Here is an 18,684-nt window from a genome sequence, read left to right as displayed (position 1 = left end):
TCTGGTTCTGCTCGTTCTGTTTCCCTGCCTCTGTATCTAACTCCTGTATTCCAGCTATCTTCTTGTGTTCTCCAGTCTGTTCCATGTGAACAGAGCCCTGTCCTGTCTACCGCACCTGCGGTTTTGCTCTGCTTTGCTTGTTCACCGCATCTGCGGGTTTTGCTCTGCTTTGCTTGTCTACCGCATCTGCGGTTTTGCTCTGCTTTGCTTGTTCACTGCATCTGCGGATTCGCTCTTCTTTGCCTGTCTACCGCATCTGCGGGTTTTGTTCTGCTTTGCTTGTTCACCGCATCTGCGGTTTTGCTCTGCTTTGCTTGTTCACCGCATCTGCGGGTTTTGCTCTGCTTTGCTTGTTCACTGCATCTGCGGTTTTGCTCTGCTTTGCTTGTTCAACGCATCTGTGGGTTTTGCTCCGCTCTGCTTGTCTACCGCATCTGCGGCTCCGTTCCTGTATCCCAGTCTGTACTGGTCCCTATCCTGCCTGCGTTTCTACCTGCCAGTACCCACCTCTCTGCATGTCAGCTGTGCCTGCCTGTGCCTACCTGATACTTAGTTACGCCCCTCCAGGCACTCCTTGGTTCATGGTACAGTGGGATCACTAATCACGCTCACGCCAGTCAGTCCGGGCGTGAGCGTAACACAAGGTTTGCAAGATGAGTGTCCTAGAGGTAATCTGCTTGTTTAACTGCATAGATGATGTGGCCAATAGCGAATGCAACATCTAAACAGTTAGGTTATGTCCACACAGAGTTTTTTTGAGGAAGTCAAAAATGATGAGTTTTTTCACAGCAGTGGAAACCACTCCAGGAAGTGCTCCTTCTTTGGGGAGTTTTTGGAGGAGTTTTATGTATCCTGAAGTTGTTGTGAAGAATTTTTCAAGCATTTTTGGAAAAACTTTTTTCCGGAAGCTATTTTGCAACCTTTTGATTGGACAGTGCCTAGTTTGGAGCATTTTCCATCACAAGATTCCTCAAAGAAATGACATGCACTTTCTTTACTCTCACCAGGCAATTTTCAAAACCTGAAGAGGGAAAAAAAAAACAATAAAAAGACTAAATATATGAACAGCAAAGTCATTTTACAATATAAATAAAAAGGAAGAGTCCTTTGGACTGTGGATTTGTTCTAAAACAAAGGCGCTTTTTTAATGGAACTAATAAAATGGACGTTTTAACTTTACATCTCTTGTGATGGATATGGAGAAGGTGCTGGAGTTTTTCTAATCTACGTCTTACTGCTTCTCATCCCTGGATTTGCTACCAAGGATTTCCGTGCACCAGTGGACCCTTATGGCATATGTATGGTAGGCTGAAATTTTCCTTTTTTTTCCTTATACTCCTTTAAAAACTAAGTTTTCATATACAGAGGGAGAGGGCATTTATGTTTGCCATCTTTGTTCTTCCCTAAGCCCTCACCAGACCAAGTGCCTAGAGATGTCTCTCAGTATTCCACTGACAGACATAATACAGTGCAAAATAAAATTATTGCAGTACTACATATCAGCAAGAAAGGCAATCAATTTGTTAAATTCTCTAGAGATACTAATAGTGGTAAAAAATTAAATCTAATGTTAAAAAACATGTAAAAAATATTAAACAAACTTTAATTATGTAAAAGGTATAGAAAAAGTCCACATAATTGATGTTGCCACAACTAGTGTTGAGCCACCCCCGTAGTGTTCGAGTTCGGTTCGGTTCGTCGAACACCCGTGTGTTCGCCGAACTGTTCGTCGAACTGTTCGTCGAACACCTTCGAACACCGTTAAAACCAATGGCAGGCAAACAAAAACACATAGAAACACATAGAAAACACCTTCAAAGGTGTCCAAAAGCTGACAAACTGCTCAGAAGACACAACTAACACATGGAAAAGTGACAAGTACATATAGTCATGCGAAAAGAAAAGAGGTGGAGGAGTAAAAGGAGGGGGAGACACAGATATAGGCATGTCATGCCCTTCTAAAATCCAAAAAGTGAGAAGCCGAGACGGCCAGTCCGCTCCTGCCCGTGCCACCTCCGTGTCGCCGGGTTTGTGCCAGAGCCGCGGTGAACCCTGACGGCCAGCCCCCCTCTCCCAATACTGGTGCCTGTCCGCTGGTGGGTCGAGAGAGCCCCCCTGTGGTGGAGGCAGCTCTAAGCTTTTTAATTTAAATTGTCCCTCTAATTTGAATGAATACACTTTAAATCCATTTACAAGGATCTATTGGAGGGCAAGTCTCATGCCAGCAGCCGCGTAATTCCAGCTCCAGTAGCGTCCACTAAAGCTGCTGCAGTTAAAAAGCTTTTATAAGGATCGAGCTCGGCTGTCCACCGCAAGGCATCCTAGTGCCAGTCCCAGCCCCTATGCCTTGGGGTGCCTCCTGATGCTCTTCACTAAGTATCCCGTGGTCCCGAAGCATTTCCTTTGAAAAAATTAAGTGTCCAAACTACAGGTGGTGTAGCTTGCTTAACAGCCGGGATAATCCGCTGACTAGCAGACACTGCTACTAGGCACAAAGTATTTCCTGGGCTAGATGCAGTTAAAAATTTGTAAGTAGATACTCTCGTTGGATGCTGAGAAAGCATTCCATAGAGTCTCCTGGCACGCCATATATGATTCTCTTAAAAAGCTTGGGGTAGGGGTCTAGGGGACCCTTTTATAGCCAAAATCACGGCCCTGTATCACAATACGTCACCTAGGCTGAAGATAAATGGAACTGTAGCACCGAGGGCTCGGTTGCTACAGACGTATTGCACCTCACCCAGAGGTGTGATATCTCACTCTCAGATAAGGATGGAGTGTGGATCAGGACCCGACACCTGCATGCATTACACCACATTGCCGTGGGGCAGGGCGACCAATATGCCCCTGAGATGGGCACGACAGTCCCTGTCCCTGGCTGGAGTGGGGGGAGGGAACACTGAGGAAGGGGAACCCTGCAGTGCAGGAGCAGGGAGGAAGCAGTTCCTGGGTGCATTGAGAAGGGAGTATAAAAGGTGGGCACCATCTTAGTTCAGTGCAGAGAAGTCTGAGCAGAAGTGGCAGGGAGCAAGGGCTCTGCATGAGCTCTGCTCCGGAGGCGGGCCTAGTAACAGAGGCCCAGGCCTGCAAGAGGGAGAAGGAAGGAAGAGGAGCGGAGAAGGCTCCAGGAACGAGGAATGAAGGGATCCCAGGGGTGCGGACGGGCGAGTCGCCACCGCACGCCCGAATCCACCTGCGTGGAGGGGTCAGGCCAAAGGGGGAGACCGGTCCCCGAACTAGTGGAGGCAGGAAACGACCCTCAGCTAGAAACCGGAGGCTCTGACATTTTATGTGGCGCAGCCCCTTGCTCCACCCGCTAGGAAGGCACCACATAGGGTCAGGGAAACTGGCGCCAAGTTTACCAAGAGGAGGCCCGAGGCAGCCGGACAGAAGTGTTGGTAAGAAAGGCCAGACAAAGGACACACAAAGGGGGTCCTGTGAAGCGCTCCAAAGTTATCTGGGAGTTGTCTGAGCCCCTCACCTGGTGAGCACAGTACGACGTGGGCAGCCGTTACCTGCAGACGTGGTCTGGATAATAAGAACTGTGAGTAAAGGCCCTGAACTGCATCACTGACTCCGTGTCGTTACTGCTGCTGACCTGCACCATCACCCCCATCCTCCGCATACACTGCCCTGAGGCTATACTCCTCCCGTGGGGAGTTATGCTACGCTCTGCTGCACCCACAACACCAGCCTTAGCGGTCTGCCCTGTAGCGGCGGTTCACTCTGACCGCAATCCACGGGTGGCGTAGTCGGACATTTAAACATCAAAACCACATAAATAGTTCCGCCACTGGTTTGACCGCCCTGAGCCACGGAACCGGATCGCCGCCACGAAGACTACAACCACCAGCATCCACCAAAAAGGGTCCGGCTCCGGGTGTCCCAAGGCCCAGGGGGTGCGTCAGAACATTTTCATCACCTTTCACAATCACCAATGGGACAAGGCAGGGATGTCCTCTGTCCCCTCTCTTATACATCCTAGTGACGGAGCACCTGCTCTCATCAATTCGCCATAACCCCAATATTAGGAGGATTGAGGTGGGAGGCACCGAGTACAAGTGCTCTCTATTTGCTGATGATGTCCTAGTATATATCACTCAATCACATATATCCATCCCTGCTGTTATGGCTGAAATAGATCACTTTGTTACATGGTAAAATTTTAAAATCAATGCAGCGAAGTCTGAGGCCCTCGATGTCTCCCTCCCTAAATCCATATAGGATTCCATCCAGTCCAACTTTCCCTTTGCCTGGCCCTCACAGGGTATCAAATACTTAGGAATTCCTATTCATAGAGACCTCTCCCATCTATGTTATCTTAATTTTGGGCCCTTTATTGAACAATTCCATACAGACCACGGTTGGCAAGTTGGAACTGTGAGATTCACTACGTGCACCACTGGTATTTTGTGGAAAAGCACATGTAAGATTCTGCAACAGTCTCTGCTGATACTCCTGCATGCGTGCATCCCTTTCTATGGCAGGAATAATTTCTGCAAATTTACTTTTGTACCGGGGATCTAACAGTGTGGCAACCCAGTAGTCAGGATTATTTCTAATTCTCACAATTCGAGGGTCATGTTGCAGGTAGTGCAGCAAGAAGGCACTCATGTGTGTTGCGCATCCAGGAGCACCAAGTCCCTGTTGTGTTGGTGGCGAGGTAACAATCATGCTTCCTTCCTCTGTCCTCTCCCCCCAACCTCGCACAACAGAAATGTGATCAAGGTCTCCCTCATCTGATGAGTCTTCCATCAGTTCGTCCTCCACTTCTTCCTGGGCTCCTGCACCTTCCTCACTAGTTTGGCTGCTACCATGCGCCCTGGTAAAATCATCTCCCCCACCCTCACATGCCTGCCGCCCTGGTGCTGCCGACCGTCTGGACCTTGCAGATGTTAGCCCTTCCGCATACAACTCCTCCTCCTCTACTTCCTCCACCTCCTCTTGTGCCACCACCTGACTCCGAATTCTGTTTAACATGTGCTCCAGCATGTAAATCACCGGAATAGTCATGCTGATAATGGCATCGTCAGCACTAAACATCTTCGTCGCCATTTCAAAACTATGCAGAAGGGTGCATAGGTCCCTGATCTGAGACCACTCCTCCAGCGTGATTTGCCCCACCTCTGAATCTCGTTGGCCCAGGCTATACGTCAGAACGTATTGCACCAGGGCTTGTCGGTGCTGCCACAGTCGCTGCAACATGTGCAGAGTTGAATTCCACCGGGTAGGCACATCGCATTTTAGCCGGTGAAGTGGCAGGCCCAACGACTTCTGTAGAGATGTAAGTCGCTGAGCTGCGGGATGCGAACGGCGGAAGTGAGCACACAGCGACCGTGCCCTCTGCAGAAGGCCATCTAGTCTGGGATAGTGGGCTAAAAATTGCTGGACAACCAGGTTCAACACGTGAGCCATACAAGGCACGTGTGTGACATTGCCCCGGCGAAGGGCCGCACCCAGGTTTGCAGCATTGTCGCACACGGCCTTCCCTGGTTTCAGGTCCAGTGGAGACAACCATTCATGAAATTGGTTCTCCAGAGCTGACCACAACTCCTCAGCTGTGTGACTCACATTTCCCAGACATTTCAATGTAAAAACCGCCTGATGACGTTGAGCCCTACTGCCAGCATAGTAAGGAGGTGTGCAGGATCCCTTCTGCGCAGTTAGAAAGCTTGTGGCATGACCAGACAGGCTTTGGGTGCAGGTGGAAGACCGAGAGGAGGTTGAGGAGGCAGAAGCAGTGGAGGAAAAATGACATAAAGAGGACTGACGCACAACTCGTGGGGACGGCAAGACTTGGACAGCAGCCCCTTGTCCTGCTGTCACCATAGTTACCCAGTGCCCAGTCAGCGACATGTAACGCCCCTGTCCATGCCTACTCGTCCAAGTGTCTGTGGTGAAATGCACCCTGTCACACACAGAGTTTCTCAAAGAAGCGGTGATGTTGTGTGCGACATGCTGGTGGAGCGCAGGCACACCTTTCTTTGAGAAGTAGTGCCGACTGGGCATCTGGTACTGGGGCACTGCGACGGACATAAGGTCTCGAAAATCCTCTGTGTCCACCAGGCGGAAAGGCAGCATTTCTGTAGCCAAGAGCTTGCAGATGGTGAAATTCAACCTCTTAGCTTTCTCATGGCTAGGAGGAAATGGTCTTTTACTTGTCCACATCTGAGGGACCGAGGGCTGGCTATTGTGCTTAGACGGGGTTGATAAGGGTGTCCCCGGCAAACTGCCGGTCTGTGAGGAAGATGCAGGCGGACATGTTAGGTTGCCTTGATCCAAAGGTGGTGCTATCGATGTCGGACAGCGCTCAAGACCAGCTGGTGTTACCACCTCCAAAGAAAATGATGACCTGCCAATCACGCTGGCTGTTGCGGGTAAAGAGGTGGCAGGTCTGCGCCCCAAAACAGGTGTGACTGCTGTCCCCCCAGTCACAGAGGATGAAGAGGCCGCGGATGCACAAGATATGGCAGACGGTGGTTGGCCCGGCCGGCTAGACCGCATTGTAGCACACTGAGCTTCCCACTGCAACTTATGCTTCATGTCCATGTGCCGGTTCATGCATGAAGTACTCAAACTATGTATTTTTTGGCCTCTACTTAGCTTTTGCTGACAAATGTTACAGATAACACGAGTTGGGTCATCTTTATCGATCTGAAAAAATGCCCAGGCTATGCAAGGCTTAGCACCCATGCGACCTGAAGAGCCACCACGACTTGTGGTGAGAGGCAGAGTTGTGTTTGAGGATGCAGTTGTTGACGTGCTTCCAGTACTACGTCTCTGTCCAGGAAGGCGCAACCTGACCTCGTCGTCACTAGCATCTTCCTCCACCTCCTCTGCTGACCTCATCTCTTGGCTGACTGTGGGTTGACAGTAAGTGGGATCTCCGACCTCATCATCATCACCCTGTGCGTTATCACACCCGTCGTCCTCAGAGCCAACCTGTTCCTGCCCTGACAAAAAACTAAAGTTGTCGCTCCAATCAGGTATTTGAGTCTTATCATCGTCTTCCTCATTGTCTCCACCAACAGGAGTTACAGTTTGGGAATGAGGGTCTACATTATGGTCAGAACCTTCTGCGTCTGGTCCTGGATCCGACTCATAAAGATTCTGGGCATCAGTGCAGATCATTTCCTCGTCTGGATTCACAGAAGCGCTGGAGTCGACCTCTGATTCCCAGGCTATAGTATGAGTAAACAGCTCTGCAGACTCAACCATCTGTTCTACCTCATACTCAGACGGGCAGCTGGAGATTTGGGAGCTGTGAGGAAGCAAGTGCGATTTGGGTGACACCTTTGAGGACTGGAGTATTTGTGATGTTGAAGTTGATGTGGAGGAGAGCCCACTTAAAGGAGCACTTGATATCCGTTGAAGCACCTGCTGTTTTTGTGCCTCATCTGGAATTTGTAGCGATTGGCGTGGCCGTAAGAAAGGGATCTTATCACATTGTCCGCTAAAAGAAGTAGACATTTTAGTTAGGCTGGAAGATGGTCTTTCTTCTGCACCTACCCCACGGACACAACCTTTTTTCCCCTTCCCAACACGCCTATTCCCCTTTCCACCAGCAGCAGGCCTTTTTCCACTCATTTTGGTGGTTAACTAATTCACAACTCTGGAGTTGTTTGCACAAAAAAACAATGGATGGTAACCGAGCAGAGCTGAGTGGCCAAACTGTGGTATTAGGCCAAAACTATTGGCTGGGTTAGATGCAGAAAAAAATTATTTTTAATTTGCAACCTGATGGAGGTCAGTATAGATGGACTAATAGACCAAGTCCCACACACCGCTAGAAGCCCAAATATTTTTTCAGAGCTAGATGCAGAAAATTTTTTTATTCAATTTGCAACCTGATGGAGGTCAGTATAGATGGACTAATAGACCAAGTCCCACACACCGCTAGAAGCCCAAATATTTTTTCAGAGCTAGATGCAGAAAAAAATTATATTCAATTTGCAACCTGCTGGAGGTCAGTATAGAAGGACTAATAGAACAAGTCCCACACACTGCTAGAAGCCCAAATATTTTTTCAGAGCTAAATGAAGAAAAAAATTATTTTTAATTTGCAACCTGATGGAGGTCAGTATAGATGGACTAATAGACCAAGTCCCACACACTGCTAGAAGCCCAAATATTTTTTCAGAGCTAGATGCAGAAAAAAAGTATTTTTAATTTGCAACCTGATGGAGGTCAGTATAGATGGACTAATAGACCAAGTCCCACACACCGCTAGAAGCCCAAATATTTTTTCAGAGCTAGATGCAGGAAAAAATTATTTTTAATTTGCAACCTGATGGAGGTCAGTATAGATGGACTAATAGACCAAGTCCCACACACCGCTAGAAGCCCAAATATTTTTTCAGAGCTAGATGCAGAAAAAAATTATATTCAATTTGCAACCTGCTGGAGGTCAGTATAGAAGGACTAATAGAACAAGTCCCACACACTGCTAGAAGCCCAAATATTTTTTCAGAGCTAAATGAAGAAAAAAATTATTTTTAATTTGCAACCTGATGGAGGTCAGTATAGATGGACTAATAGACCAAGTCCCACACACTGCTAGAAGCCCAAATATTTTTTCAGAGCTAGATGCAGAAAAAAATTATTTTTAATTTGCAACCTGATGGAGGTCAGTATAGATGGACTAATAGACCAAGTCCCATACACCGCTAGAAGCCCAAATATTTTTTCAGAGCTAGATGCAGAAATTTTTTTATTCAATTTGCAACCTGATGGAGGTCAGTATAGATGGACTAATAGACCAAGTCCGACACACTGCTAGAAGCCCAAATATTTTTTCAGAGCTAGATGCAGAAAAAAATTATTTTTAATTTGCAACCTGATGGAGGTCAGTATAGATGGACTAATAGACCAAGTCCCACACACTGCTAGAAGCCCAAATATTTTTTCAGAGCTAGATGCAGAAAAAAATTATTTTTAATTTGCAACCTGATGGAGGTCAGTATAGATGGACTAATAGAACAAGTCCCACACGCTGCTAGAAGCCCAAATATTTTTTCAGAGATAAATGAAGAAAAAAATTATTTTTAATTTGCAACCTGATGGAGGTCAGTATAGATGGACTAATAGACCAAGTCCCACACACTGCTAGAAGCCCAAATATTTTTTCAGAGCTAGATGCAGAAAAAAATTATTTTTAATTTGCAACCTGATGGAGGTCAGTATAGATGGACTAATAGACCAAGTCCCACACACCGCTAGAAGCCCAAATATTTTTTCAGAGCTAGATGCAGAAAAAAATTATATTCAATTTGCAACCTGCTGGAGGTCAGTATAGAAGGACTAATAGAACAAGTCCCACACACTGCTAGAAGCCCAAATATTTTTTCAGAGCTAAATGAAGAAAAAAATTATTTTTAATTTGCAACCTGATGGAGGTCAGTATAGATGGACTAATAGACCAAGTCCCACACACTGCTAGAAGCCCAAATATTTTTTCAGAGCTAGATGCAGAAAAAAATTATATTCAGTTTGCAACCTGATGGAGGTCAGTATATATGGACTAATAGAATGATGCTATGCCCAAAAGATTTTACTTCACTAGGTGCAGTAAAAAAATTGGTATTCTATACACAGGTGGTATATCTTGCAACACAGATAGGCTACTCCACTGACTAACACACTCTGCAATAGGCCAAAAAGGATTAGCTTTGCTAGATTCAGCCAAATGCTGTGAAAAAAACTTGCACAGCACTGGCACAGACCTGCCTGGCAAAAACTGATAGGAACTGATGTAACCTAGTCCTGAAAAGGACTCCAATTACAATTAGTCTTTACTCCCACAATCTATCTATTTAAGAGCACAGACCTGCCTGATAAAAGTCGTAGGAAATGCTGTAACCTAGTCCTTAAAAGGACTGCAATCACAACTATTCCCTACTCCCAAGCTATCTGTAGATTTGTGCGAAAATTGGCTTGAAATTAACAAGGTATAGCGCACACAGCAACAGCGGTGCCGTCTAACACGCAGCTGCAGCAGTGAGAAAATGGTGCCGACGGGGAAAATGGCTTGGTCTTATAGGGCAAGGACATGTGACATACACTGCCAATCACACATGCCCTTGCTTGTGTGAAAAAAAGCACTTCGCTCCGTGTGTGCGCTGCTGATAGGCTGACAGATTGCACCTCCCCACTGCAAATGCGGGAAAGAGAAAAAAAAATGGAGATCTTCATTGTTCCTGCAGAGATCCATCCCCTGCCCCTCCCCCCGCCCCGCTGTACACTCAAACTGCGTATTAACATTAATTTTCATCATTACTGAGAAAAAATCCAGTTATGATTTTGGTGCACGAACAGTTATCGAACATAACCTCGAACAGCCGAATTTTTCTCAAATTGTTCGTGTTCGCCGACCGGCTCGAACACCGCCCAAAACAGCTCGAATTTGAGATTGGCGAACAGTTCGAGTAGAACAACGCTCATCTCTAGCCACAACCATAACTATACCACCTTACCATGGCATGTAACAATATGCAAGCTTTTTGCAGCATGTAACAGTACAGCAGCTTGATGCTGCCTGCAACATTATATCCGTTAACTGCAGTATCATTATACTTGTTTACTCCAGCATGTAACATTGTGTTAAGCACCTGTCTCAACTCCAGGACCGTGCTTCATATTTGGTTTCACAGGTTGCTGGCATACTTCACTTACATTCACGAGCAAAAGGGTAACAATGTTTTAAACTTTTGACTTTCAGGCTCCATATCTCACCATCCACTACTGCGTTGAACGTGAGACTACCATCATTTTATAGACAATCATCCTTGGTATCTCATACATAAATAGTGGATGGTAAGTTATTGAGCCTGAAAGTCAAAGGTTCAAAACCTTTATACCCTTTTACTCGTCAGTGTAGGTCATCACAAGTTGACTTAATATTCAGTATGTGATGTGTTCAGTTTCCGTTGGTTTTGGAGTTTACCACTATTCAGTTACTTCAGCTGCAATAATCTCTGCAAACTCCTGTTATTTCTATAACCTGCAGCAACTTCTCCCCACCAGACCTGCTGATTAACCCATCGGCTGGTATAAGCATTACGAATTGTTATTTAGAGACTGTTCACATTACTTTGCAATCATCTCTGTGGGTTCTACAACCTGCATCTATATTATCATTCAGAATTGCTGTTTAACTCTTCATCTGCTTTCCTGTGCTTGTCTACACCCCTAGCTTTGTGGCGTTTCCTACTCCATTTGCTTGTTTGCCATCCATCATAGCTCGTTGTCCAGGTCCTTGCTATTCATCGTGCCATTCTGAAAGTCCAGCTCACTATCACCCTTGTTTAGTTCATTCAGCCTGACCTACAGCTTTGTAAATCTATCTCTCCAGGGGAGCCCTAATATATTATATCAGCTTACGGCAGCATGTAGCATTATATCTTATTACTCTGGTGGTTACCATATCAGCTTACTGTGGCAAATAAGCATATATCAGCTTATTCCTGCACATATTATATCAACTTACTGCGGCATGTAATATTATTTCAGTTCACTGTGTTATGTAACATTACATTAATTTACTGCGGCACGTAACATCATACCAGCTTACTGCAGCACATAATAAGCCTAAGTTTTGGAAGTCTTTTCTTACCAACATGATGTTAAAGAGAAACTAAACCTTCAGAATTTTTTTTTAAATATTGCAGGCATTTTAATTGGTGGGGGTTCACACTCTGAGAGCCCCATGATTGCCCAAAAGTCCTCAGAGGTACAACATATAAAAACTGCTGTTTAGTTACTCTTTATGGCTTAAGGTAGTAAATGACAGGGAGACTTCAGAACCATACAAAGGGGCAACATACACATTTTGTAGCACACGTCAGCGAATAAGCAGTTTTTATAATGTGAATTACCATGTGGTCTCAGCCGGCCGTGTATATGCAATGTCCGATATTATTTGTTTTATGTCTCCTTTTTGTTTGCTGTGATATTTTGTAATAAAATTTCAATAAAAGATTAAAACCACTTCTAGTGAGACAGTCAGAAGATCAGGAAGTTCTTATGCAATAGAGAAGACACTCATATGTCAATAGTACAGTAAGTCCTAAAATAGTTTTTCACATCCATATCAAGAATAGACTGTGTGGGCATGGGAGACATTTCCACTTTGATTTGGGATGATGGAAGGTGCACATGACAAGAGTATATTTAGTTAAATAAATATATATACAGTACAGACCAAAAGTTTGGACACACCTTCTCATTTAAAGATTTTTCTGTATTTTCATGACTATGAAAATTGTACATTCACACTGAAGGCATCAAAACTATGAATTAACACATGTGGAATTATATACTTAACAAAAAAGTGTGAAACAACTGAAAATATGTCTTAAATTCTAGGTTCTTCAAAGTAGCCACCTTTTGCTTTGATGACTGCTTTGCACACTCTTGGCATTCTAGTTTTGATGCCTTCAGTGTGAATGTACAATTTTCATACTCATGAAAATACAGAAAAATCTTTAAATGAGAAGGTGTGTCCAAACTTTTGGTCTGTACTGTATATACAGTGGGTACGGAAAGTATTCAGACCCCTTTCAATTTTTCACTCTTTGTTTCATTGCAGCCATTTGGTAAATTCTAAAAAGCTCATTTTTTTCTCATTAAAGTACACTCTGTACCCCATCTTGACTGAAAAATTTTTTTTTTGCAAATTTATTAAAAAAGAAAAACTGAAATATCACATGGTCATAAGTATTCAGACACTTTGCTCAGGAACCCTCAAGTAAGGAAAGGGTCAGAGACTACTGTGGCACCCCAGGAGTCCAGTTGCCACATTGGCATTGCCTCCCTCACAGTGCGTGATGCCATGCCTGGAAGTAAGGAGGGGTCCCCTTACCAGGTAACAACAGCATCCAACATATTTCCTGGCTCCAGACCAGAAGGGGGAGCTCTAACCCGGTTTCAGGGGAGCTTCACCTTTAAATTGGAGCCCGGAGGCGGGGGTTAGGAGAGTCAGTTGGAGTGAGAAAAGTCAGTTGGAGACGGGAGAGCGACGAGGGAGAACCTGGGGAGGGGAGTTGTGGCCAAGCTCGCCCCAGAGAAAAGCACCAGAAACCGGACACTGGAGTCCGTGGTTGCTCGGGTACTGAAGTCCCGGCAGCTAAATCCGGAGGGCAGGAGACTGCAGGTCTCCTGGCCCCACCAAACACCCGGCGGCTCAGCAGCATACTAGAGCCCAGAGCCACCACGAAGGAGCGACACCTGTAAAAGGCTTGAGCTGCCTGCCATACGGGCTAGGATTTAATGATCACTCAGGAAAGCGGGCCGCAGCATAGCTTTAGGCAGCAGGGCCAAAGAAGACAGTGCAGCAGGAAGGCCTACAACTCCACCTGGCGAGGTGGATCCCCAAATTGCTTCTAGGCCGCCCGGATCTCCATTACCTTCTGTGATCAGTGCCCCGGTCTGCACCATCAAAGATCAAGTAAAGGTAGAAGAAACCGCCATTCCTGTGTCGTCTGGTCATTACTGCACCCTCAGTCCTGCACCCCAACATCCACAATCCCCTACATAAATTGTACCGGTAGCCCTGGGGCCCCGCTCTACCAGTGGGGAGCAAATCCATCCCAGCTGCGTCACCAACGGCCCCGGCGGTCTCTTTCAGCAGCGGCGGCCACTTATAGCTGCATACCACTGGTGGCATCGCGAAACTTTTCCCCTAAATAAACTGTCCTTTTTATTGACCGCCTAGGGCCCCCCGGACCTGGTCACACCCCCGTGACTATCCCAAGGAACCGACCGACCCGTTGGCAAGTACCCCACGGTCCAAGGGGGTGCGTCACTACCGTAACAGGACCCCCTTTCTAATGGATCAGGTGACAAGTTCTGATAACCACTTTCACTAGAATTGTTACCTTTTCACCAAAAAATACCAGGAAAAGCAAAAAAAAGTGGTGTTCTTTAGAAGTGAGTCTCAACAGGGAGAGTGTCTTCAAAGTTAGATATAGAATCATTCATTGTTTGTGGACCATTTGCACAATACCAGGGAGAAATAGCGATATTCATCCTATATTTTAAATGTCAGACCCAAGGAATAGCCCAGGTATAATGTTCCCCACTGTCTCCTATATAATATGATATCCCACACAACCCCTCTTGTGATAGCCCCCACAGTCAGCCACTCTTGACATGTCCCCACAGTCAGCCCCTCTTATGTCCCCACAGCTGGCCCTTCTTATGTCTTCATAGCCAGCCCCTCTTATATCCCCACAGCCAGCCCCTCAAATGTTCCCACAGTCAGCCCCTCTTCTTATGTACCCACAGCCAGCCCCTCTTATGTCCCCACAGCCAGCCCCTCTTATGTCCCTACAGCTAGGCGCTCTTATGTCCCTAAAGCCAGCCCCTCATATGTTCCCACAGCCAACCCTCTAATGGATTCACAGTGGGCCCCTCTTATGTCTCCACGGCCAGCCCTTATGATAGCCCCCATTCTCCATAACCCCCATCCAATACATCCTCCGTCTCCTCTTCTATCAAGTACAACAGTAGGCGCTGGACGGCGCAATGATGTCACTACACCGAGCTGTCAGGTGTCCCCTGCAGGTTGGAAATGGCCTGCATGCTGATGGGGTTCCCGGCAGAGCAGAGAGTTGCTTATGACTCGCCCAGGGGGATATGGGGGGAAGTAGGTACCCGGGCCTTTACCTTCTTGGGATGTCACGGCAGTCGGCTCCCTGGCCCGTACCCTGGGGTCACTCTTTAAAAGGGGTTTTGTCACTTGAAGGGATGAATAACAGTTTTGTCTCATGACGCCACCTGTGGTTCCCGGTAATGGGTACCGGCGCTGCTGCAGACCTCTGGATCAGATGTTAGGGCAGCTGGGTTGGTGCGGCTCTCCACAGGCAGAGCACTGCTCCAGGGCAGTGTAGGTGCAGATGGTAATGCTGGGCGTGGTAGGGCAGGAGCGATAGCATGGCGGAAATAACTGACAGAAACAGTGGGGTGCAGTCATCCAAGTTTACTCACAGTTCTTTAGGTTCCTCAGGTGGCACTGTACAGGTCTCAGCCTCCCACGTTGCGCTGCGTTTACCAGGCAGGGGTTCAGCACTCCCTCAAGTATATCAGAAGCATTTAACGGGACCTCTCTTTGTATGTTCCTTTCTTAGCCGACTTCCCGCGCTGGGTCTTCTCCCTCCTGCCCTGTGCCCCGCCACACAAAGTCCCGATCGGGTACCTGGAGATCCCTCTGGGCAACTTGAAGTTCCCGGACCTTGCTTGGTGCCCTTTTCGGCGGCTTAGGTGCGTTTTGTGGCAACTGCACCTTGAAAGTGCAGAAGCCTCCGGTTTTCCAGCCGAGACTTGAAGTAACTCGGCTAGTCCAGGGACCGGTTACCTTCTTGCGGCCTGATCCCTCTGACACTCGGCAGATTCGGGCGTACGGGTGCCGTCCTGCCCTCACCGTACCCCCTGGGATCCCTTCAGTTCCTGGAGCATTCCTCCCTTGCTCCCACTCCTCTCTCGGCCTGAGACATGACAGGCCGAGCCTGCCTCCCGAGCAGAGCTCCTGAAAAGCCCCTGCTCCTCTGACTTACTACTCACTCTGTTTTTTACTCCCTAAAAAATGGCTTCCCTATATATATATATCCTATTCAAGTGCTCCCCTGGTCTGCGTCCTCTACCCACACCCACTACTGGTTCCCCCTCACTTTTGGTTCCCCCCACTCCAGCCAGGGACGGGGCAGCAAAAGAAGTGCATAATGCCCTTCCAGCCGGCCTGGAGTAGTGTAGTGTTGAGTGCAGGTGTTGGGGTCCCGGGCAGTACTCCATCCTTACCTGAGAGAAGGAGATGCCACACCTCTGGGTGATGTGCAGTACCTCTGTGGCGACTGAACCCTCAGGGGCGCCACACTTACAGCTCCTCTGTTCCTGTCCTGGGAGATAGATAGCAAAATAGTTAGACGCAAAATAAAATTGAGTGCAGGGTGGCAGCAACAGCCTGGGCATAGGCAGAGAGAGGGGTGAGCAGTGTCAGTGACTGTTATTGCTCACCTGTGTGCCTGCGCCCCGGCCATAAGTGTGCTGAATGCCTGCAGCCAGATGAAAGTGCCAGGTGGCTGCAAGCGTTCAACAATGTCACTTTTTTTTTCCTAAAATGCGCCCACTCAGGGAAGCAGGAAGTAGTGCCCTGGGAGGGTGCCTACCCTGCCTACCCCTCTCCTGGCATCAAGCACAGCAAAACAACCGCAGAAGAGTCCCATGACCTTGGGAGTGTACCTGGTGTACTGACGACCTAACCAACCCCAGTGGAATTACAGTATGTGCATGAGTCCTAACTCTAATACTACAGTAATGAATTCTCAGTACAGCATAACTTTTAAGAAGCAGAGACCTCTATTGCCAATAGACGGGTATTGATAGAAATCATGGGGTCCAATAGCAAAGGTCAGATTAATTTCACATTGGTGTGGTCAGGTGGGGTCACGGCATGAATAGGTTCTCAGCTTGTGGTATGTGTCTCCATGAAGTGTTTTCCAAAGTTGAATTCCAGTGTGTGATCATAGACTTCTACAATATTTTAAAACTGTAGGCGGTACATGTATTTGGACCATTAATAAACACAGGGACACCTAGAACAGTGCAAGTCCTGTTTTTTTACTGCAAGCACCTATAAAGTTTTCTCCCCACCTTGAAATTTGAGCCCTGGCAGAGGTCCCATATATAAATCCTTGTGATCTTCACAGAAGATAACAAAATGTCACCACGCTAATAGAAACACATGATGATAGCTGTTGGCGTGACACGATAAATGAGATTATAATACATTGTAGTGTAGTGACATTACAGCCAGCAATGAAGCATTGCCGCAAAAGTCATCGAGACATGTGGTTAACTTCAGTAATGGTGGTCTGACAGCTGGGGCCCCAAGTAAGGGAGCCCTAAAGTCCTAAAGAATTACCCGGTCTTCAACCTCAAAAAGGTGATTACACAAAAAAAGAAATGAAATGAAAGCCTATGCAGCGTCAGGATAAGGCTCCATAGGTTTTCACTGTAATATAGTCTTCTGGGTCATGCATAGCGCATAGAACAAGCCAGCTAGTTGGAATTTAGGTGACAGTGAAGCAGAGAAGAGCGTCGCTGGAGACTGGAGAAAGCAGCGGAAGGTGAGTATGTTAATACCCTTACACTACATTATATGCATGACCACACACATTTCATGAATAAAAAAGTTAGTGGGAGTGCTTCTTTAATGACATGCTTGGTGGAGGTCCCACTGCTGGCATTTACCCTAATCACTTGTACTAGAATCCGGTATCCATCGGTTGATTGGCGGACTGGTTAAGAATGTCCACTACTGCAACATTCATTATCTGAGGGACTGATGGAGATAGCTGAGTACAGCTATTCTACACAGGAATTTTTTATAATACTATTGGACTGTTTTGGACTGTTTAGGGAATCATATTAGCCAGAACTCTCTTAGATTGACTGTCGATATGAACAACGTCCATGAAATCCAACACTGGTCCTCAAAAATGAAGTATACTGGTGGATACCAACTTCAGAAGGTTCCATCAATTTCAGTTGTGCACAAGTACAGTCCCACCATACTGTTATGTCTACTGCTGATAATGACAAGCTTAGACATGTAGGATTCATACTAATTTGTTAATAAAAGGATTCATCCATAGTAAGAAACCAATCCACATAGAAACTACTACTGACCTACGTGTTTTGGCGCCGAAACGAGTAGGTTAGCCGTTTCTATGTGGATTGGTTTCTTACTATTGATGAATTCATTGTTTTTTAAACATCCTTAACAAATGTGAAGTTTTATATGTTTTTATTACGCTGAACTTAAATTTTTTCTGATCAACTTGTTGGAGCTTGGACTTGGGTGTGTCCATGCGTTATTTACTGCTACAGGATTAAGTGTGCCATTAATTGGTGAGCTGACTCTCTCCACCCCACTTCCCGAATATTGCTTTTACTGTATGTACATAGACCCTGGTTCATTATTGTGTTTGTGCCTTGCATCTGGAGTAATAATGGTTCTAATAGTGACTTTTATGTTATTATTTATTTACGTTACAGTAACTTGACTTGATTTCATCAGGTTTTTTGTTTTTTTGTTGAGCAATAGCACAGTTTTCCTTAACCAGATGTTTTAGCCTTTTTGAAATGTCACAACATGTTTTGCTCAATTGTACTCCAGTAACAATGGGGCCCCCAGACATTGGAGCTCTGAAGCCCTGTCTTAAATGCAGTAGTTTCTCCTGCTCGAACTCTGCCCCACTCATTATCTACAGTATGGGCCTGCTGGTAATAGCTGAATATAGCACCTTGCTATTTCCGTCAGTCCCACATAAACTAAATGAGACAGGAGTACCTCCTCTGCTTTCAGGACAGGACTTCACAGCTCCATTCTCTGGGGATCCTAGTGATTAGACTCTCAGTGATCAGTAAATTATCATCTTAATATCCTAAAGGGAATAATAAGATATTATGGACTGATGTAAGATAAAAGTCATGTAAAGGGAATGCATCACCGTAGGAATATAGCAGATTTTTAAAATATATTAATAAATTAAAGGTGTTGTCCACTACTAGATAGCCCCTTCTTAACAGTACTATGTAAAATTCAAAAAAATATATTCCCTGTGACATCTAATGTGTATGGGGGCTTTTACAAAAGTAATAAATCCTATTTCAAGACTTGTGTAATAG

General features: G+C 46.1%; 1 long non-coding RNA gene across 1 annotated transcript in view; it reads left to right on the top strand.

The window, feature by feature from the left end:
• LOC141166909 (uncharacterized) overlaps nt 1-18,684 on the top strand; it is a 344,660-nt gene that overhangs the window by 94,956 nt on the left and 231,020 nt on the right. The window lies entirely within an intron of this gene.

The sequence above is a fragment of the Phyllobates terribilis genome, unplaced genomic scaffold, assembly GCF_046119375.1.
Source record: "Phyllobates terribilis strain yellow unplaced genomic scaffold, ASM4611937v1 Scaffold_11__3_contigs__length_659146591, whole genome shotgun sequence".
Taxonomy (NCBI): domain Eukaryota; kingdom Metazoa; phylum Chordata; class Amphibia; order Anura; family Dendrobatidae; genus Phyllobates; species Phyllobates terribilis.
The sequence above is the reverse complement of the archived record's forward strand: the minus strand, read 5'-3'. Positions and strand labels throughout refer to the sequence as shown.